Source organism: Carica papaya, chromosome 3 (genome assembly GCF_054855325.1).
Source record: "Carica papaya isolate Zhongbai chromosome 3, ASM5485532v1, whole genome shotgun sequence".
Lineage (NCBI taxonomy): Eukaryota > Viridiplantae > Streptophyta > Magnoliopsida > Brassicales > Caricaceae > Carica > Carica papaya.
The window spans coordinates 29,607,829-29,625,610 of NC_142311.1; the positions used below are offsets into that span (position 1 = coordinate 29,607,829).

General features: G+C 44.6%; 18 pseudogenes; all 18 read left to right on the top strand.

Moving 5' to 3' along the window:
- Positions 1 to 1,460: 1,460 nt before the first annotated feature.
- Positions 1,461 to 1,579, top strand: LOC148268481 (5S ribosomal RNA; annotated as a pseudogene).
- Positions 1,580 to 2,797: 1,218 nt separating this feature from the next.
- On the top strand, positions 2,798 to 2,916 carry LOC148268482 (5S ribosomal RNA; annotated as a pseudogene).
- Positions 2,917 to 3,319: 403 nt separating this feature from the next.
- Positions 3,320 to 3,438, top strand: LOC148268483 (5S ribosomal RNA; annotated as a pseudogene).
- Positions 3,439 to 4,671: 1,233 nt separating this feature from the next.
- On the top strand, positions 4,672 to 4,789 carry LOC148268484 (5S ribosomal RNA; annotated as a pseudogene).
- Positions 4,790 to 5,137: 348 nt separating this feature from the next.
- LOC148268485 (5S ribosomal RNA) lies at positions 5,138 to 5,255 on the top strand (annotated as a pseudogene).
- Positions 5,256 to 5,631: 376 nt separating this feature from the next.
- On the top strand, positions 5,632 to 5,750 carry LOC148268486 (5S ribosomal RNA; annotated as a pseudogene).
- A 787-nt stretch (positions 5,751 to 6,537) lies between these two features.
- LOC148268487 (5S ribosomal RNA) lies at positions 6,538 to 6,656 on the top strand (annotated as a pseudogene).
- Positions 6,657 to 7,004: 348 nt separating this feature from the next.
- LOC148268488 (5S ribosomal RNA) lies at positions 7,005 to 7,123 on the top strand (annotated as a pseudogene).
- Positions 7,124 to 7,471: 348 nt separating this feature from the next.
- On the top strand, positions 7,472 to 7,590 carry LOC148268489 (5S ribosomal RNA; annotated as a pseudogene).
- Positions 7,591 to 8,532: 942 nt separating this feature from the next.
- LOC148268490 (5S ribosomal RNA) lies at positions 8,533 to 8,651 on the top strand (annotated as a pseudogene).
- A 347-nt stretch (positions 8,652 to 8,998) lies between these two features.
- LOC148268491 (5S ribosomal RNA) lies at positions 8,999 to 9,117 on the top strand (annotated as a pseudogene).
- A 348-nt stretch (positions 9,118 to 9,465) lies between these two features.
- On the top strand, positions 9,466 to 9,584 carry LOC148268492 (5S ribosomal RNA; annotated as a pseudogene).
- Positions 9,585 to 10,123: 539 nt separating this feature from the next.
- On the top strand, positions 10,124 to 10,242 carry LOC148268493 (5S ribosomal RNA; annotated as a pseudogene).
- Positions 10,243 to 11,884: 1,642 nt separating this feature from the next.
- On the top strand, positions 11,885 to 12,003 carry LOC148268494 (5S ribosomal RNA; annotated as a pseudogene).
- A 428-nt stretch (positions 12,004 to 12,431) lies between these two features.
- On the top strand, positions 12,432 to 12,550 carry LOC148268495 (5S ribosomal RNA; annotated as a pseudogene).
- A 1,283-nt stretch (positions 12,551 to 13,833) lies between these two features.
- Positions 13,834 to 13,951, top strand: LOC148268496 (5S ribosomal RNA; annotated as a pseudogene).
- Positions 13,952 to 14,299: 348 nt separating this feature from the next.
- On the top strand, positions 14,300 to 14,418 carry LOC148268497 (5S ribosomal RNA; annotated as a pseudogene).
- A 2,182-nt stretch (positions 14,419 to 16,600) lies between these two features.
- On the top strand, positions 16,601 to 16,719 carry LOC148268498 (5S ribosomal RNA; annotated as a pseudogene).
- Positions 16,720 to 17,782: the final 1,063 nt, after the last annotated feature.

Here is a 17,782-nt window from a genome sequence, read left to right on the forward strand (position 1 = left end):
GACGGGAGGGGGAGGGAAAGAGAAGGGGTATATGTATTTGCAGCGTGAAATTGAATGGTTGTGATCATACCAGCACTAATTCACCGGATTCCATCAGAAATCCACAGTTAAGCATTTTTAGACAAGAGTAGTACTAGGATGGGTAACCTCTTGGGAAGTCCTCGTGTTGCACCCTTCCTTTTGCAGATGGGGCATTAAACGTTACGCCGGACTGGAGCGTCGATCTGCTGGTTCATTCGCAAACGTGAGTCACGGCACCAGGACATTTTGCTTAATATTTCTCGTGCATTCAATTAAAGCCATCATGAACACGAGTACTATTACGAGTATCTTATATAGTAGAACAACAAAAACAGAGATGCGGCAGGTGATCCATTCAAATGGGCATGAGTCGACACGCTTGGGCATTTCGCTTGATATTAGAACTAGAAGTAGAGGTGAGGTGTGAGTGCACAGTGAATCAAATTGCGGAAGGGAAAAGGGAAGGAGAAGGGGTATATGTATTCACGGTGCGAACTAGAATGCTTTCGATCATATCAGCAATAATTCACCAGATCCCATTAGAACTTCGTAGCTAAGCGTGCTTGGGCGAGAGTTGTACTAGGATGGGTGACCTCCTAGAAAGTCCTCGTGTTGCACCCTTATTTTTGTAGACAGGGTGTTAAACGTTACGTAGGACCGTAGCGACGGTCTGCCAGTTCATTCGTAAACACGAGTCACAGTACCGGGGCATTTTGCTTAATATTTTTTGTGCATTCAATTAAAGCCCATCACATGAGAAGACTGTTATTATGAGTATCTTACATAGTAGAACAACAAAAACAGAGGTGCCGCAAGCGATTCATTCATATGGGCATGAATCGAGACGCCGGGCCATTTCGCTTGATATTAGAACTAGAAACAGAGGTGAGATGTGCACGTAAAACGAAATAAATGACGGGAGGGGAGAGGGAAGGAGAAGGGGCACATGCATTTCTATTGCGGATTGGGACGGGTACGATCAGACCAGCACTAATGCACCAAATCCCATAAGAACTTTACAGTTAAATGTCCTATGGTGAGAGTAGTACTAAGATGGTTGACCTCTTGGAAAGTCTTCATGTTGCACCTGTTTTTTTGCACACAAAAACATAAACGTTACGCGCGACCGAAACTAAGGTCCGTCGGTTTATTCGCAAATGTGAGTCGCGGCGTCAGGGCATTTTGGTTAATATTTTTCTTGCATTTATTTATAGTCCACCACGTTATAAGAGTCTCATTAAGACCATCTTACATAGTAGAACAATGAAAAGTGAGGTACGACGAGTGGTATGTTTATCTAGGGTGAGTTGAGCCGTCGGGGCCTTTTGCTTAATATTAGAATTAGAAGCAGAGGTGCGGGGTTCGCGCATAGCCCAAAAAATGACGGGAGGGGGGAGGGAAGAAGAAGGGGTATATGTATTTACAGTTGGAAATTGAACAAATGCAATCATACCAGCACTAATTCACCAGATTCCATCAGAACTCCGCAGTTAAGAATTTTTGGGCGAGAGTAGTACTAGGATGGGTGACCTCTTGTGAAGTCCTCATGTTGCACTCTTCTTTTTTCAGACAGGTTGTTAAACGTTATGCAGGACTGGAGCGATGGTTCAGCGGTTCGTTCGCAAACGTGAGTCAAGGCATCAGAGCATTTTGCTTAATATTTTTTGTGCATTCAATTAAAGCTCATAACGTGATAAGAGTAATATTACGAGTATCTTACATAGTAGAACAACGAAAACAGAGGTGCGGCGAGTGATCCATTCATATGGGCATCAATCGAGGCACTGGAGAATTTCACTTGATATTAGAACTAGAAGCAGAGGTGAGGTGTGTGCGTACAGCGAAACAAATGACGGAAGGGGGGAGAGAAGAAAAAGGGGCACATGCATTTATAGCACGGATTGGGACGGGTGCGATCAAACCAGCACTAATGCACCGAATCCCATAAGAACTCTGCAGTTAAGTGTCCTTTGGTGAGAGTAGTGCTAAGATGGTTGACCTCTTGGAAAGTCCTCTTGTTGCACTTATTTTTTTGCACATGAGGCAATAAACATTACGCCCGATGGGAACAACGGTCTGTCGATTCATTCGCAAATGTGACTCGTAGTGTCAGGGCAATTTGCTGACCGGAGCGACGGTCCGCTAGTTCATTCGTAAATATGAATCACGACGCCGGGGCATTTTGCTTAATATTTTTTGCACATTCAATTAAAGCCCATCACGTAATAAGAGTGTCATTGCGAGAATCTTAAATAGTAGAATAACAAAAAACTAGGTGTGGGGGGCATTCCGTTCATATGGGCATGAGTCAAGGCGCCGGGGTATTTCGCTTGATATTCGAACTAGAAGCAGAGGTGAGGTGCGTGTACAGCGAAAAAAATGACGGGAGGGGAGAGAGAACGAGAAGGGGCATATGTATTTGCAGTACAAACAAGAAAGGGTGCGATCATACCAGTACAAATTCACCGGATCCCATCAGAACTCTACAGTAAAGCGTGCTTGGACGAGAGTAGTACTAGGATGGGTGATCTCCTGGCAACCATCTTAGTACTAATCTCACTCAAGGACATTTATTAAGAGTATAATATTTAGTAGGACAATAAAAATAGAGGTGCGGTGGGCAGTAAGTTCATTTGGGTGTTAGTCGAGGCGCTGGGAAATTTTGCTATATAGTAGAACTAGAAGCAGAGGTGTGGTGTGCGCGCACAGTAAAATAAATGGCGGGATGGGTGAGGGAAGGAGAAGGGGTATATATATTTGCAGCGTGGAATGGAAGTGGTGCAATCATACTGGCATTAATTCACAAGATCCCATCAGAACTTCGCAGTTAAACGTGCTTAGGCGAGAGTAGTACTTGGATGGGTGACCTCCTAGAAAGGCCTTGTGTTGTACCCCTCTTTTGGCAGATGGGGCAGTAAATGTTACGCAGGACCGGATCCATGGTCTGCAGGTTCATTCGCAAATGTGAGTCGTGGCATCGGGATATCTTTGTTAATATTTTTTGTGCATTCATTTATAGTCCACCACGTGATAAGATTTTTTTTACGAGTATCTTACAAAGTAGAACAACCAAAACATAGGTGAACAAGCGGTCTATTCATCTGGGCGTGAGTCGAGCACATCTTACATAGTAAGACAACAAAAATATAGGTGTGGTGGGCATGAGTCGAGCCGTCGGGGCATTTCGCTTGATATTAGATTTAGAAGAAGAGGTACGAGGTCCGCACCTTGCGAAAAAAATGATGGGAAGGGGGAGGGAAGGAGAAGGGGTATATGTATTTGCAGTGCGAAATGGAACAGGTGCAATCATACCAGCATTAATTCTTCGAATCCCATTAGAACTCCGCAGTTAAGCATTTTTGGACGAGAGTAGTACTAAGATGGGTGACTTCCTGTGAAGTCCTCGTGTTGTACCCTTCTTTTTGTAGACGGGGCATTAAACATTGCGCTCGGCGTTGGAGCATTTTACTTTATTTTTCATGCATTCAATTAAAGCCCATCACGTGATAATAGTATTATTACAGGCATCTTAAATAGCAGAATAACGAAAAACGAGGTGTGGCGGGCGATCCGTTCATATGGGCATGAGTCGAAGCGACGAAGAATTTTGCTTAATATTAGAACTAGAAGTAAAGGTGAGTTGTGCGCACAGCGAAACAAATGGCAGGAGGGGAGAGGGAAGGATAATGGGCATATGTATTTGCGGCGCAAACAAGAAAGGGTACTATCATACCAACACTAGTTCACCGGATCAAATTAGAAGTCCGCAGCTAAGTGTTCTTGGGCAAGAGTAGTACTAGGATGGGTGATCTCCGGGGAAGTCCTCATGTTGCACCTTTTTTTTGCAGACAGGGCGTTAAATGTTACATGGGACCAGAGCGACGGTCCACCAGTTCATTCACAAATGTTAGTCATGGTGCCGGGGCATTTTGCTTAAATTATTCGTGCATTCAATTATAGCCCACCACGTGATAAGATTGTTATTACGAGCATCTTACATAGTAAAAAAATAAAAAAAGAGGTGCGGCGAGTGATCCATTCATATGGACATAAGTCGAGGCGCCAAGACATTTTGCTCGATCTTAGAACTAGAAGTAGAGGTGAGTTGTGTGCACAACGAATTAAATGATGGGAAGGGAGAAGGAAGGGGAAGGGGTATATGTATTTGCAGTGCAAATAAGAACAGTTGCGATCATACCAGCACTAATTCACTGGATCCATCAGAACTTCGCAGTCAAGCGTTCTTGGACGAGAGTAGTACTAGGATGGGTGACCTCTAAGGAAGTTCTCATGTTACACCCTTCTTTTTACAGATGTGGGGTTAAATGTTACGCGGGACTAGAGCGACAATCCGCCAGTTCATTCGCAAACGTGAGTCATGGTGCCGGGACATTTTGTTTAATATTATTCGTGCATTCAATTATAGCCCACCACGTGATAAGATTATTATTACGAGCATCTTACATAGTGAAACAACGAAAAAGGAGGTGCGGCGGGTGTTCCGTTCATATAGACATGAGTCGAGGCACCGGGGTATTTCACTCGATATTAGAACTAGAAGCAAAGGTGAGTTGTGCGCACAACGAAACAAATTACAGGAAGGGAGAGGGAAGGAGAAGGGATATATGTCTTTGCGACATAAATTAAAAGGGGTGCGATCATACCAGCACTAGTTCACTGGATCCATCAGAACTCTGTAGTTAAGCATGCTTGGGTGTGAGTAGTAATACGATGGGTGACCTCTTGGGAAGCACTCGTGTTGCACCCTTCTTTTTGCAGACGGAGCGTTATATGTTAAGGGGGACTGGAGCGACGGTCCGTCGGTTCGTTCGCAAACGTGAGTCACGGCGCCGGAGAATTTTTCTTAATACTTTTCATTCATTCAATTAAAGCCCATCACATGATGAGAGTGTCATTGCGAGCATCTTAAATAGTAGAAAAACAAAAAATAAGTTGCGGTGGGTGATATGTTCATAGAGCCATGAGTCGAGGTGTTAGGGTTTTTTGCTCGATATTAGTACTAGAAGTAGAGGTGAGTTGCGCACACAACGAAACAAATGACGGGAAGGGAGAGGGAAGGAGAAGTGGTATATGTCTTTGCAACATAAATTAGAAGGGGTGCGATCATACCAGCACTAGTTCACTAGATCCCATCAGAACTCCGTAGTCAAGCGTGCTTGGGCGAGAGTAGTATAGGATGGGTGACCTTTTGGGAAGTACTCATGTTGCACCCTTCTTTTTGTAGACGGGGGGTTAAATGTTACGCGGGACCGGAGCGATGGTCCGCAGGTCCATTCACAAACGTGAGTCATGGCACCAGGACATTTTGCTTAATATTTTTTGTGCATTCAATTAAAGCCCATCACGTATTGAGAGTGTCATTGCGAACATCTTACATAGTAGAACAATGAAAAAAGAGGTGCGGCAGGTATTCCATTCATATAGACATGAGTCGAGGCACTGGGGAATTTCGCTCGATATTAGAACTAGAAGCAGAGGTGAGTTACGCGCATAACGAAATAAATGATGGGAAGGGAGAGGAAAGGGGAAGGAGTATATGTAAGTGTGGCGTAAACCAAAACGGTATGTAAGTGTGGCGTAAACCAAAACGGTTGCGATCATACCCTCACTAGTTCACCGAATCTCATCAGAACTCCGCAGTCAAGCGTGCTTGGGCGAGAGTAGTACTAAAATGCGTGACCTCTTGGGAAGTTCTCGTGTTGCACTTTTATTTCTGCAGATGGGGCATTAAATGTTACGCAGGACTAGAGTGACGGTCCGCAGGTTCATTCGCAAATGTGAATCATGGTGCCGGGGCATTTTGCTTAATATTTTTTGTGCATTCAATCAAAACCCATCACGTGATAAGAGTGTCATTGCGAGCACCTTACATAATAGAAAAATGAGGTGGGATGGGCGATCCGTTCATATCGGCATGAGTCGAGGTGCCCAGACATTTTGCTTAATATTAGACTGTAAGAAGACGTGAGGTGCGCGCACAGCGAATCAAATGACAGGAGGGGCATATGTATTTGTGGTGCAAATAAGAAAGGGTGCAATCATACTAGCACTAGTTCCCCGGATCCCCTTAGAACTCTACAGTTATGTGTGCTTGGGCGAAAGTAGAACTAAGATGGGTGACCTCCTGGGAAGCCTTCATGTTGCATCCTTTTTTTTACAGACTAGATGTTAAACGTTACGCGGGACCGGAGCGACGGTCCGCCGGTTCATTAGCAAACGTGAGTCACGTCGCCGAGGCATTTTGTTTAATATTTTTCACGCATTCAATTAAATTCCATCACATGATAAGAGTGTCTTTGCAAGAATATTACATAGTAGAACAACGAAAAATGAGGTATGACGCTATCTGTTCATATGGGCATGAGTCAAGGCACCAGGGTATTTTGCTTGATATTAGAATTAGATGCAGAGGTGATGTGTGCGCACAGCCAAAAAAATGAAGGGAGGGGAGAGGGAAGGAGAAGGGGTATATGTACTTGCGGCACAAACTAGAATGGGTGCGATCATACCAGCACTAGTTCACCGGATCCCATCAGAACTCCGCAGTTAAGCGTCCTTTGGCAAAATTAGTACTAGGATGGATGATCTCCTGGGAAGTTCTCGTGTTGCACCCTTTTTTTTACAGACAGAGCATTGAACATTCAACGGAATCAGAGCGATGGTCCGCCGGTTCATTTGCAAACGTGAGTCACAGCACTAGGGCATTTTGCTTAATATTTTTCCAGCATTCAATTAAAGCCCATCACATGATAAGAGTGTCATTGCGAGCATCTTAAATAGTAGAACAACGAAAAACGAGAGGTGGCGGGTGATCCGTTCATATGGGCATGAGTCGAGGTGCTGGGGTATTTCGCTTGATATTAGAACTAGAAGAAGAGGTGAGGTGCGCGCACAGCGTAATAAATGACGAGAACGGAGAGTGAAGGAGAAGGGATACATATATTTGTGGCCCAAACAAGAACGGGTGCGATCATACTAGCACTAGTTAACCAGATCCCATCAGAACCTCGCAGTTAAACGTGTTTGGGCGAGAGTAGTACTAGGATGGGTGATCTCCTGGGAAGTTCTTGTGTTGCACCCTTCTTTTTGCAGACAGGGCGTTAAACGTTACACGAGACCAAAGTGACGGTTTGCCGGTTCATTTGCAAACGTGAGTCACGGCACCGGGGCGTTTTGCTTAATATTTTTTTAACATTTAATTGAAACCCATCACCTAATAATTATATCATTGCGAGCATCTTAAAAGGTAGAACAACGAAAAATGATGTGCGGCGGGTGATCCGTTCGTATAGGCATGTGTCGAGGTGTCGGGGCATTTCGATTGATACTAGAACTAGAAAGAGAGGTGAGGTGCGCGCACAGCGAAAAAAATGACGGTAGGGTAGAGGGGAGGAGAAGGGGCATATGTATTTGCAGCGCAAATAATAAAGGGTGCGATCATACAAGCAATAATTCACCGGATCCCATCAGAACTCTGCAGTTATGCGTGCTTGGGCGAGAGTAGTATGAGTATGGGTGACCTCCTGGGAAGTCCTCGTGTTTCACCTTTCTTACGAAAAACAAGGTGCAGTGGGCGATCCGTTCATATGGGCATGAGTCAAGGAACTGGGACATTTCGCTTGATATTAGAACTAGAAGAAAATGTGAGGTGCGCGCACAGAGAAATAAATGACGGGATAGGAGATTGAAGGAGAAAGGGTATATGTATTTACAGGGCAAACCAGAACGGGTGCGATCATACCAGCACTAGTTCACCGGATCCCATCAAACTCTGCAGTTAAGCGTATTTGGGAGGGAGTAGTACAAGGATGGGTGACTTCCGGCGAAGTCCTCATATTGCACAAGTCTTTTTTCAAATGGGGCGTTAAATGTTATGTGAGACTAGAGCGATGGTTCGCCGGTTCATTCGTAAATGTGAGTCACAGCGCCGGAGCATTTTGTTTAATATTTTTTACGCATTCAGTTAAAGCCCATCACGTAATAAGAGTTTCATTGCGAGTATCTTAAATAGTAGAATAATAAAAAATGAGGTACGGCGGGTGATCTGTTCATATAGAAGGAGTTGAGGTGCCGGAGCATTTTGCTTGCTATTAGAACTAAAAGCAAAGGTGAGGTGCACGCACAGCAAAATAAATGGTGGTAGGGGAGAGGGAAGGAGATTGGGCATATGTATTTGCGGCGCAAATAAGAAAGGGTGCAATCATAGAAGCAATAATTCACTGGATACCATCAGAACTCTGCAGTTATGCGTGCTTGGGCGAGAGTAATACGAGGATGGGTGACCTCCTAGGAAGCCCTCGTGTTGCACCCTTCTTACGAAAAATGAGGTGCGGTGGGCAATCCGTTCATATGGGCATGAGTCGAGGCACTGGGGCATTTCGCTTGATATTAGAACTAGAAGCAGAAGTGAGGTGCGTGCATAGAGAAATAAATGATGGGATAGGAGAGTGAAGGAGAAGAGGTATATGTATTTGTGGGGCAAACCAGAACAGGTGCGATCATACCAGCAGTAGTTCACCGGATCCCATCAGAACTCCGCAGTTTAGCGTGCTTGGGCGAGAGTAGTACTAGGATGGGTGATCTCCAAGGAAGTTCTCGTGTTGCACCCTCATTTTTACAGATGGGGCGTTAAACATTCAACTAGACAGGAGCGATGGTCCGCTAGTTCATATGCAAACGTGAGTCACGGCACTGGGGCATTTTACTTAATATTTTTTCAGCATTCAATTAAAGCCCATCACGTGATAAGAGTGTCATTGCAAGCATCTTAAATAGTAGAACAACAAAAAACGAGAGGCAGCGGGCGATCCGTTCATTGGGCATGAGTTGAGGTGCTAGGACATTTCACTTGATATTAGAACTAGAAGAAGAAGTGAAGTGCGGGCACAACATAATAAATGACGGGAGGGGAGAGTGAAAGAGAAGGGGTATATGTATTTATAGCGCAAACAAGAACGGGTGCGATCATACCAGCACTAGTTAACTAGATCCCATCAGAACTCCGCAGTTAAACGTGTTTGGGCGAGAGTAGTAATAGGATGGGTGATCTCTTGGGAAGTCCTCGTGTTGCACCCTTCTTTTTGCAGACGAGGCGTTAAACGTTACACGAGACTGGAGCAACGGTCCGCTAGTTCATTTGCAAACGTGAGTCATGGCACTGGGACATTTTGCTTAATATGTTTTTAACATTCAATTGAAGCCCATCACGTGATAATTGAATCATTACGAGCATCTTAAAAAGTAGAACAATGAAAAATGAGGTGCAGTGGGTGATCCGTTCGTATAGGCATGTGTTGAGGCATCGGGGCATTTTAGTTGATATTAGAACTAAAAGGAGAGGTGAAGTGTGCGCACAGCGAAACAAATGATGGTAGGGGAGAGGAAAGGAGAAGGGGCATATGTATTTACGGCGCAAATAAGAAAGGGTGCAATCATACCAGCAATAATTCATCGGATCCCATCAGAACTCTGCTGTTATGCATGCTTGGGAAAGAGTAGTACTAGGATGGTTGACCTCTTGTGAAGTTCTCATGTTGCACCCTTCTTACAAAAAACGAGGTGCAGCTGGCGATCCGTTCATATGGGCATGAGTCGAGGTGCAGGGGCATTTCGCTTGATATTAGAACTAGAAGCAGAGGTGAGGTGCGCGCAAAGAGAAACAAATAACGGGAGTGGAGAGTGAAGGAGAAGGCGTATATGTATTTGCGGCGCAAACCAAAACGGGTGCGATCATACCAGCACTAGTTCATCAGATCCCATCAAAACTCCACAGTTAAGTGTACTTGGGAGGGAGTAGTACTAGCATGGGTGACCTCCTGCGAAGTCCATGTGTTACACAAGTCTTTTTGCAAATAGGGCGTTAAACGTTACATGAGACTAGAGCGACGATTCGCCTGTTCATTCGCAAATGTGAGTCACAGCGCAGGAGCATTTTGTTTAATATTTTTTGCGCATTCAGTTAAAGCCCATCACGTAATAATAGTGTCATTACGAGCATCTTAAATAGTATAACAATAAAAAATGAGGTGCGGCGGGTGATTCGTTCATATGGAAGGAGTCGAGGTGCGGCGCAAATAAGAAAGGGTGAGATCATACCAGCAATAATTCACCAGATCCCATCAGAACTCTGCAGTTAAGCGTGTTTGCGTGAGAGTAGTTCTAGGATGGGTGATCTCCTAGGAAGCTCTCGTGTTGCACCCTTCTTTTTACAGACGGGATGTTAAACATTACACGGGACAGGAGCGACGGTCCACCAGTTCATTCGCAAACGTGAGTCACGGCACCGGAGCATTTTGCTTAATATTTTTTAAGCATTCAATTAAAGCCCATCACGTGATAAGAATGTCATTGCGAGCATCTTAAATAGTATAACAATGAAAAATGAGGTGCGGGGGGTGATCCGTTCATATGGATATGAGACCAGGCGCTTGGGCATTTCGCTTGATATTAGAACTAGAAGTAGAGGTAAGGTGCGCGCACAGCAAAACAAATGATGGGGTGGGAGAGGGAAGGAGAAGGTGTATATGTATTTGCGGGGCAAATAAGAAAGGTTGTGATCATACCAGCAATAATTCATTAGATCCATTCAGAACTCCGCAGTTATGCGTGCTTGGGCGAGAGTAGTACTAGGATGGTTGACCTCCTGGGAAGCTCTCATGTTGTACCCTTTTTTTTGCGAACGGCATATTAAACATTACACGGGACCGGAGCGACAATTTGTCGGTTCATTCGCAAACGTGAGTTAAGGCACCAGGGCATTTTGCTTAATATTTTTTGTGCATTCAATTAAAGTCCATCACGTGATGATAATGTCATTGCGAGCATCTTACATAATAAAAAATTGAAAAACGAGGTGCGGTGGGCGTTCCGTTCATATGGGCATGTGTCGAGGCACCAAAGCATTTTTCCTGATATTAGAACTAGAAGCAGAGGTGAGGGGAGAGGGAAGGAGAAGGGGTATATGTATTTGTAGCAAACTAGAATTGGTGCGATCATACTAGCACTAGTTCACCATATCCAATCAGAACTCCGCAGTTAAGTGTGTTTTGGCAAGAGTAGAACTAGGATGGGTGGTTCCTTTGAAGTCCTCGTGTTGCACCCTCATTTTTGCATACGAAGTGTTAAACATTACGCGACACTAGAGCGAGGGTCTGCCGGTTCATTTGCAAACATGAGTCACGGCGCCAGAGTATTTTGCTTAATATTTTTTGCGTATTCAACTAAAGCCAATCATGTGATGAGAGTGTCATTGCAAGCAGCTTAAATAGTAGAACAACAAAAAGTGATATGCAGCGGGCGATCCATTCACGTGGGCATGAGTTAAGGTGCCAGAGCATTTCATTTGATATTAGAACTAGAAGCAGATGTGAGGTGTGCGTGTACAACGAAATAAATGACGGGAGGGGGGAGGGAATGAGAAGGGGCACATGCATTTGTAGCGTGGAATGGGACGGGTGCGATCAGACCAGCACTAATGCATCGAATCCCATAAAAACTCTGCGGTTAAGTGTCATTTAGTGAGAGTAGTACTAGGATTGTTGACCTCTTGGAAAGTCCTCGTGTTACACCTATTTTTTTGCACACGAGGTAATAAATGTTATGCACGACTAAAACCACGGTTTGTTGGTTCATTCGCAAATGTGAGTCACGGCATCTGGGCATTTTGCTTAATATTTTTCGTGCATTCATTTCATCTGGGTGTGAGTCGAGCCACTGGGGTATTTTACTTGATATTAGAATTAGAAGCAGAGGTGCGGGGTGCTCGCACAACCAAAAAAAACACGAAGGGGGGGGGGGAGAAGGAAAGAGAAGGGCTATATATATTTGTAGTGCGAAATGAAATGGGCGCGATCATACCAACACTAATTCTTCGGATCCCATTAGAACTTCGCAGTTAAGCATTTTTGGGTGAGAGTAGTACTAAGATGGTTGACCTCTTGAAAAGTCCTCGTGTTGCACCCTTCTTTTTCGACATGAGGCAATAAACGTTACGCGCGACCGGAACCACGGTCTGTCAGTTCATTCGCAAACGTGAGTCGCAGCGTCAGGGCATTTTGCTTAACATTTTTTGTGCATTAATTTATAGTCCACCACGTTATAATAATGTTATTACAAGCATCTTACATAGTAGAACAACAAAAAATGAGGTGCGACGGGCAGTCCGTTCATCTGGGCGTGAGTTGAGCCACCGGGGCATTTCGCTTGATATAACAACAAAAACAAAGGTGCAACGGGCGATCCGTTCATATGGGCATGAGTCGACACACCAAGGCATTTCATTTTATATTAGAACTACAAGCAGAGGTGAGGTGTGCACGCACAGTGAAACAAATGACAGGAGGGGGGAAGGAAGGAGAAGGGATATATGTATTTGCGGCGTGAACTGGAACAGGTGCGATCATACCAACATTAATTCACCGAATCCCATCAGAACTCTGCAGCTAAGCGTGCTTGGGCAAGAGTAGTACTAAGATGGGTGACTTCCTAAAAAGTTCTCGTGTTGCGCCCATATTTTAACAGAAGGGGCGTTAAACGTTACACGAGACTGAAGCGACGGTCCGCCGGTTCATTCGCAAATGTGAGTCATGGTGCCAGGGCATTTTGCTTAATTGTTTTGTGCTTTCAATTTAAGCCCATCACCTGATAAGAGTGTTATTACGAGTATCTTACGTTAAAGAACAACGAAAACAGAGGTGCGACGGGCGATCCGTTCATATGGGTATGAGTCAAGGTGCTGGAGCATTTCACTTGATATTAGAATTAGAAGCAGAGGTGAGGTGTGAGCATACAGCGAAACAAATGACAGGAGGGGGGAGGGAAGGAGAAGAGTTACATGTATTTTTGGCGCAAACTAGAACAGGTGCTATAATACTAGCACTAATTCACTAGATCCCATCAGAACTCTGCAGTTAAGCATGCTTGGGCGAGAGTAGTTCTAAGATGGGTAAGTTCTTGGAAAGTTCTCATGTTGCACCCATCTTTTTACAGACGGGGCGTTAAACGTTACGCAGACCCGGATCGACGATCTGCCGGTTCATTCCCAAACATGAGTCACGGCACCAGGGCATTTTGCTTAATATTTTTCGTGCATTCAATTAAAGCATATCACGTGATAAGAGTGTTATTACGAGTATCTTACATAATAGAACAACAAAAACAAAGGTCCAGCGGGCGTTCCGTTCATATGGGCATGAGTCGAGGCGTCGGGGCATTTTGCTTGATATTAGAACTAGAAGCAGAGGCGAGGTGCGCGCAAAGTGAAACAAATGACAGGAGGAGAGAGAGAAGTAGAAAGGGCATATGTATTTGTGGTGCAAACGAGAACTAGTGTGATCATACGAGCACTAGTTCACCGGATCCCATTAGAACTCCGGAATCAAACGTGCTTGGGTGAGAGTAGTACTAAGATGGGTGACCTTCCTGGAAGTCTTCGTGTTAAACCCTTCTTTTTGCAGACAGGGCATTAAATGTTACGCGGGACTTGAGCGACGGTCCGCCGGTTCATTCGCAAGCGTGAGTCACGGTGCCGAGGCATTTTGCTTAATATTTTTTGCGCATTCAATTAAAGTCCATCTCATGATAAGAGTGTCATTGCGAGCATCTTAAATAGAAGAACAATGAAGAACGAGGTGCGACGGGCGATCCATTTATATGGGCATGAGTCGAGGCGCCGGGGCATTTCGCTAGATATTAGAACTAGAAGGAGAGGTGAGGTGCACGCATAGTGAAACAAATGACGGGAGGGGAATGGGAAGGAGAAGGCGAATATTTATTTGCGGCGCAAACAGAAAAGGGTGCGATCATACCAGCACTATTTCACCGGATCCATTATAACTCTGCAGCTAAGCGTGCTTGGGTGAGAGTAGTACTAGGATGGGTGACCTCCTGGGAAGTTCTCATCTTACAACCTTCTTTTTTAAGATGGAGCGTTAAACGTTATGTGGGACTAGAGCGATGGTCTATCGGTTCATTCACAAATGTGAGTCACAGTACCAGGGCATTTTGCTTAATATTTTTTGCACATTTAATTAAAGTCCATAACGTGATGATAGTGTCATTGCAAGAATTTTAAATAGTAGAACAACAAAACACGAGCCTCAACTGGCGATCCATTCATATAGGCATAAGTCGAGGTGCCAGGGCATTCCGGTTGATATTAGAACTAGAAGCAGAGATGAGGTGCGCGCTCAGAGAAAAAAATAATGGGAGGGAAGAGTGAAGGAGAAGGGGTATATGTATTTGCAGTGCAAACCAGAACGGGTGCGATTATACCAGTACTAGTTCACCGGATCCCATTAGAACTCCGCAGTTAAGCGTGATTGGGTGAGTGTAGTACTAGGATGGGTGACCTGTTAGGAAGTCTTCGTGTTGCACCCTTCATTTTACAGACAGGGCGTTAAACGTTACGTGGGATCGCAAATGTGAGTCACGGCGCTAGGGCATTTTGAATAATATTTTTTGCTCATTCAATTAAAACTGATCACGTGATCAGAGTGTCATTGCGAGCATCTTAAATAGTAGAACAACAAACAATGAGGTGCGGTAGGCGATCCGTTCATATGGGCATGGGTCGAGGCACCGGGGCATTTCGATTGATATTAGAACTTGAAACAGAGGTGAGGTATGTGCTCAGAGAGAAAAAATGACAGGAGGGGAGAGTGAAGGAGAAGGGGTATATGTATTTACGGTGCAAACCAGAACGGGTGCGATCATGCCAGCACTAGTTCACCGAATCCCATCATAACTCCGCAGTTAAGTGCACTTGAGCGAGTGTAATACTAAGATTGGTGACCTCCTGGGAAGTTCTCGTGTTGCACCCTTCTTTTTACAGACGGGGCGTTAAATGTTACTCAGGACCGGAGCGATGGTTCATCGGTTCATTCGCAAACGTTAGTCACGACGCCAGTGCATTTTGCTTAATATTTTGTGTGCATTTAGTTTAAGTCAATTGCATGATGAGAGTGTCATTGTGAGCAGTTTAAATAGTAGAATAACAAAAAATTAGGTGCAGTGGGCAATCCGTTTATATAGGCATGAGTCGAGGTGCCGGGGCATTTCGTTTGATATTATAACTAGAAGTAGAGGTGAGGTGCATGCACAAAGAAACAAATGACAGGAGGGGAGTGTGAAGGAGAAGGGGTATAGGCATTTGCAGCGCATACTAGAATAGATCTTATCATACTAGCATTAGTTCAGCGGATCCCATCAGAGCTCCGAAGTTAAGTGTGCTTGGGCGAGAGTAGTCTAAGATGGGTGACCTCCTACGAAGTCCTCGTGTTGCACCCTTTTTTTTGCAGACAAGGCGTTAAATATTACGCAAGGCCGCAGCGATGGTCTTCCGGTTCATTCACAAATGTGAGTCACGGTGTCGGAGCATTTTGCTTAATATTTTTTACATTCAATTAAAGCCCATCATGTGATAAGAGTGTCATTGCAAGTATCTTAAATATTATAACAACAAAAACTAAGTGTCGGTGACGATCCGTTCATATGGGTATATGTTGAGGCGTTGGGGCATTTCGCTTGATATTAGAACTAGAAGCAGAGATGAGGTGCGCGCACAGCGAAACAAATAATGGGAGGGGAGAGGGAAGGAGAAAGGGTATATGTATTTACGATGCAAACTAGAATGGGTGCAATTATACAAGCACTAGTTCATCGGATCCCATCAGAACTCCATAGTTAAGCGTGCTTGGGTGACTTTAGTGCTATAATGGGTGATCACTTGAGAAGTCCTCGTGTTGCACCCTTCTTTTTACAGACGAGGTGTTAAACATTCAACGGGACCGGAGCAATGGTCCCCCGATTCGTTAGCAAACGTGAGTCACGGCACTGGGGCATTTTGCTTAATATTTTTCTAGCATTTAGTTAAAGCCTATCACGTGATAAGAGTGTCATTGTGAGCTTCTTAAATAGGAGAACAACGAAAAATGAGATACAGCGGGCAATCCATTCATATGGACATGAGTCGAGGTGCCGGAGCATTGATATTAGAACTAGAAGAAGAGGTAAGGTGCGGGTACAATGTAATAAATGACGGGAGGGGAGAGTGAAGGAGAACGGGTATATGTATTTGCGGTGCAAACCAGAACGGTTGCGATCATACCTGCGCTAGTTCACCGAATCCCATCAGAACTCCGCAGTTAAAGGTGCTTGGTGAGAGTAGTACTAGGACTGGTGACCTCCTGGGAAGTCCTCATGTTGCACCATTCTTTTTGCAGAGGGGTGTTAAATGTTACACAGGACCGGAGCGACGGTCTGTCGGTTCATTTACAAACGTGAGTCACAGCACCAGGGCATTTCGTTTAATATTTTTTCAGCATTCAATTAAAGCCCATCACGTGATAAGAGTATCATTGCGAGCATCTTAAAAAGTAGAACAACAAAAAATGAGGTGCGGCGGGTGATCCGTTCAAATGGGCATTAGTCGATGCGCCTGGGCATTTCGCTTGATTTTAGAACTAGAAGCAGAGATGAGGTGTGCGCGCATAGCGAAACAAATGGCGGGAGGGGAGAGGGAAGGAGAAGGGATATATGTATTTGCAGCACAAACTAGAACAGTTTCGATTATACTAGCAATAATTCACCAGATCCCATCAGAACTCCGTAGTTAAGCGTGCTTGGGCGAGAGTAGTACTAGGATGGGTGACCTCCTAGAAAGTCCTCGTGTTGCACCCTTAGTTTTATAGACGAGGCGTTAAACGTTACGCAAGACCGCAGCAACGGTCCGCCGGTTCATTCGCAAAGGTCAGTCACGGCTCCGGGGCATTTTACATAATATTTTTTGTGCATCCAATTAAAGCCCATCACGTTATAAGAGTGTTATCACGAGTATCTTACATAGTAGAACAACAAAAGCAGAGGTGCGGTAGGCAATCCATTCATTTGGGCATGAGTCGAGGCGCTGGGGCATTTCGCTGGATATTAGAACTAGAAACAGAGGTGAGGTGTGCACGTAAAGCGAAATAAATGACAGGAGGGGGGAGGGAAGGAGAAGGGGCACATGCATTTGGTGAGAGTAGTACTAAGATGGTTGACCTCTTGGAAAGTCCTCTTGGTGCACTTATTTTTTTGCACACGAGGTAATAAACGTTAGGCCCGATGGTAACAACGGTCCGTCGGTTCATTCGCAAACTTGAGTCGCGGTGTCAGAGCATTTTAGTTAATATTTTTCATACATTCATTTATAGTCCACCACGTTATAAGAGTCTCATTACGAGCATTTTACATAGTAGAACAATAAAAAATGAGGTGCAGCGAGCGGTCTGTTCATCTGGGCATGAGTCGAGCCATCGGAGAATTTCACTTGATATTAAAATTAGAATCAGAGGTGCGAGGTTCACGCACAGCGAAAAAAAGGACGGGAGGGGGGAGGGAAGGAGAATGGGTATATGTATTTACAGCGTAAAATGGAACAAATGCGATCATACCAGCACTAATTCACTGGATCCCGTCAGAACTCCGCAATTAAGCATTTTTGGGCGAGAGTAGTACTAGGATGGATGACCTCGTTGGAAGTCCTCGTGTTGTACCCTTCTTTTTGCAAATGGGGCGTTAAACGTTACACAGGACCAGAGCTATGGTTCGCCCATTCATTCGCAAACGTGAGTCACGGTGTCAGAGCATTTTGCTTAATATTTTACGTGCATTCAATTAACGCTCATAACGTGATAAGACTACTATTAAGAGTATCTTACATAGTAGAACAATGAAAGTAGAGGTATGGCGGGCAATCCATTCA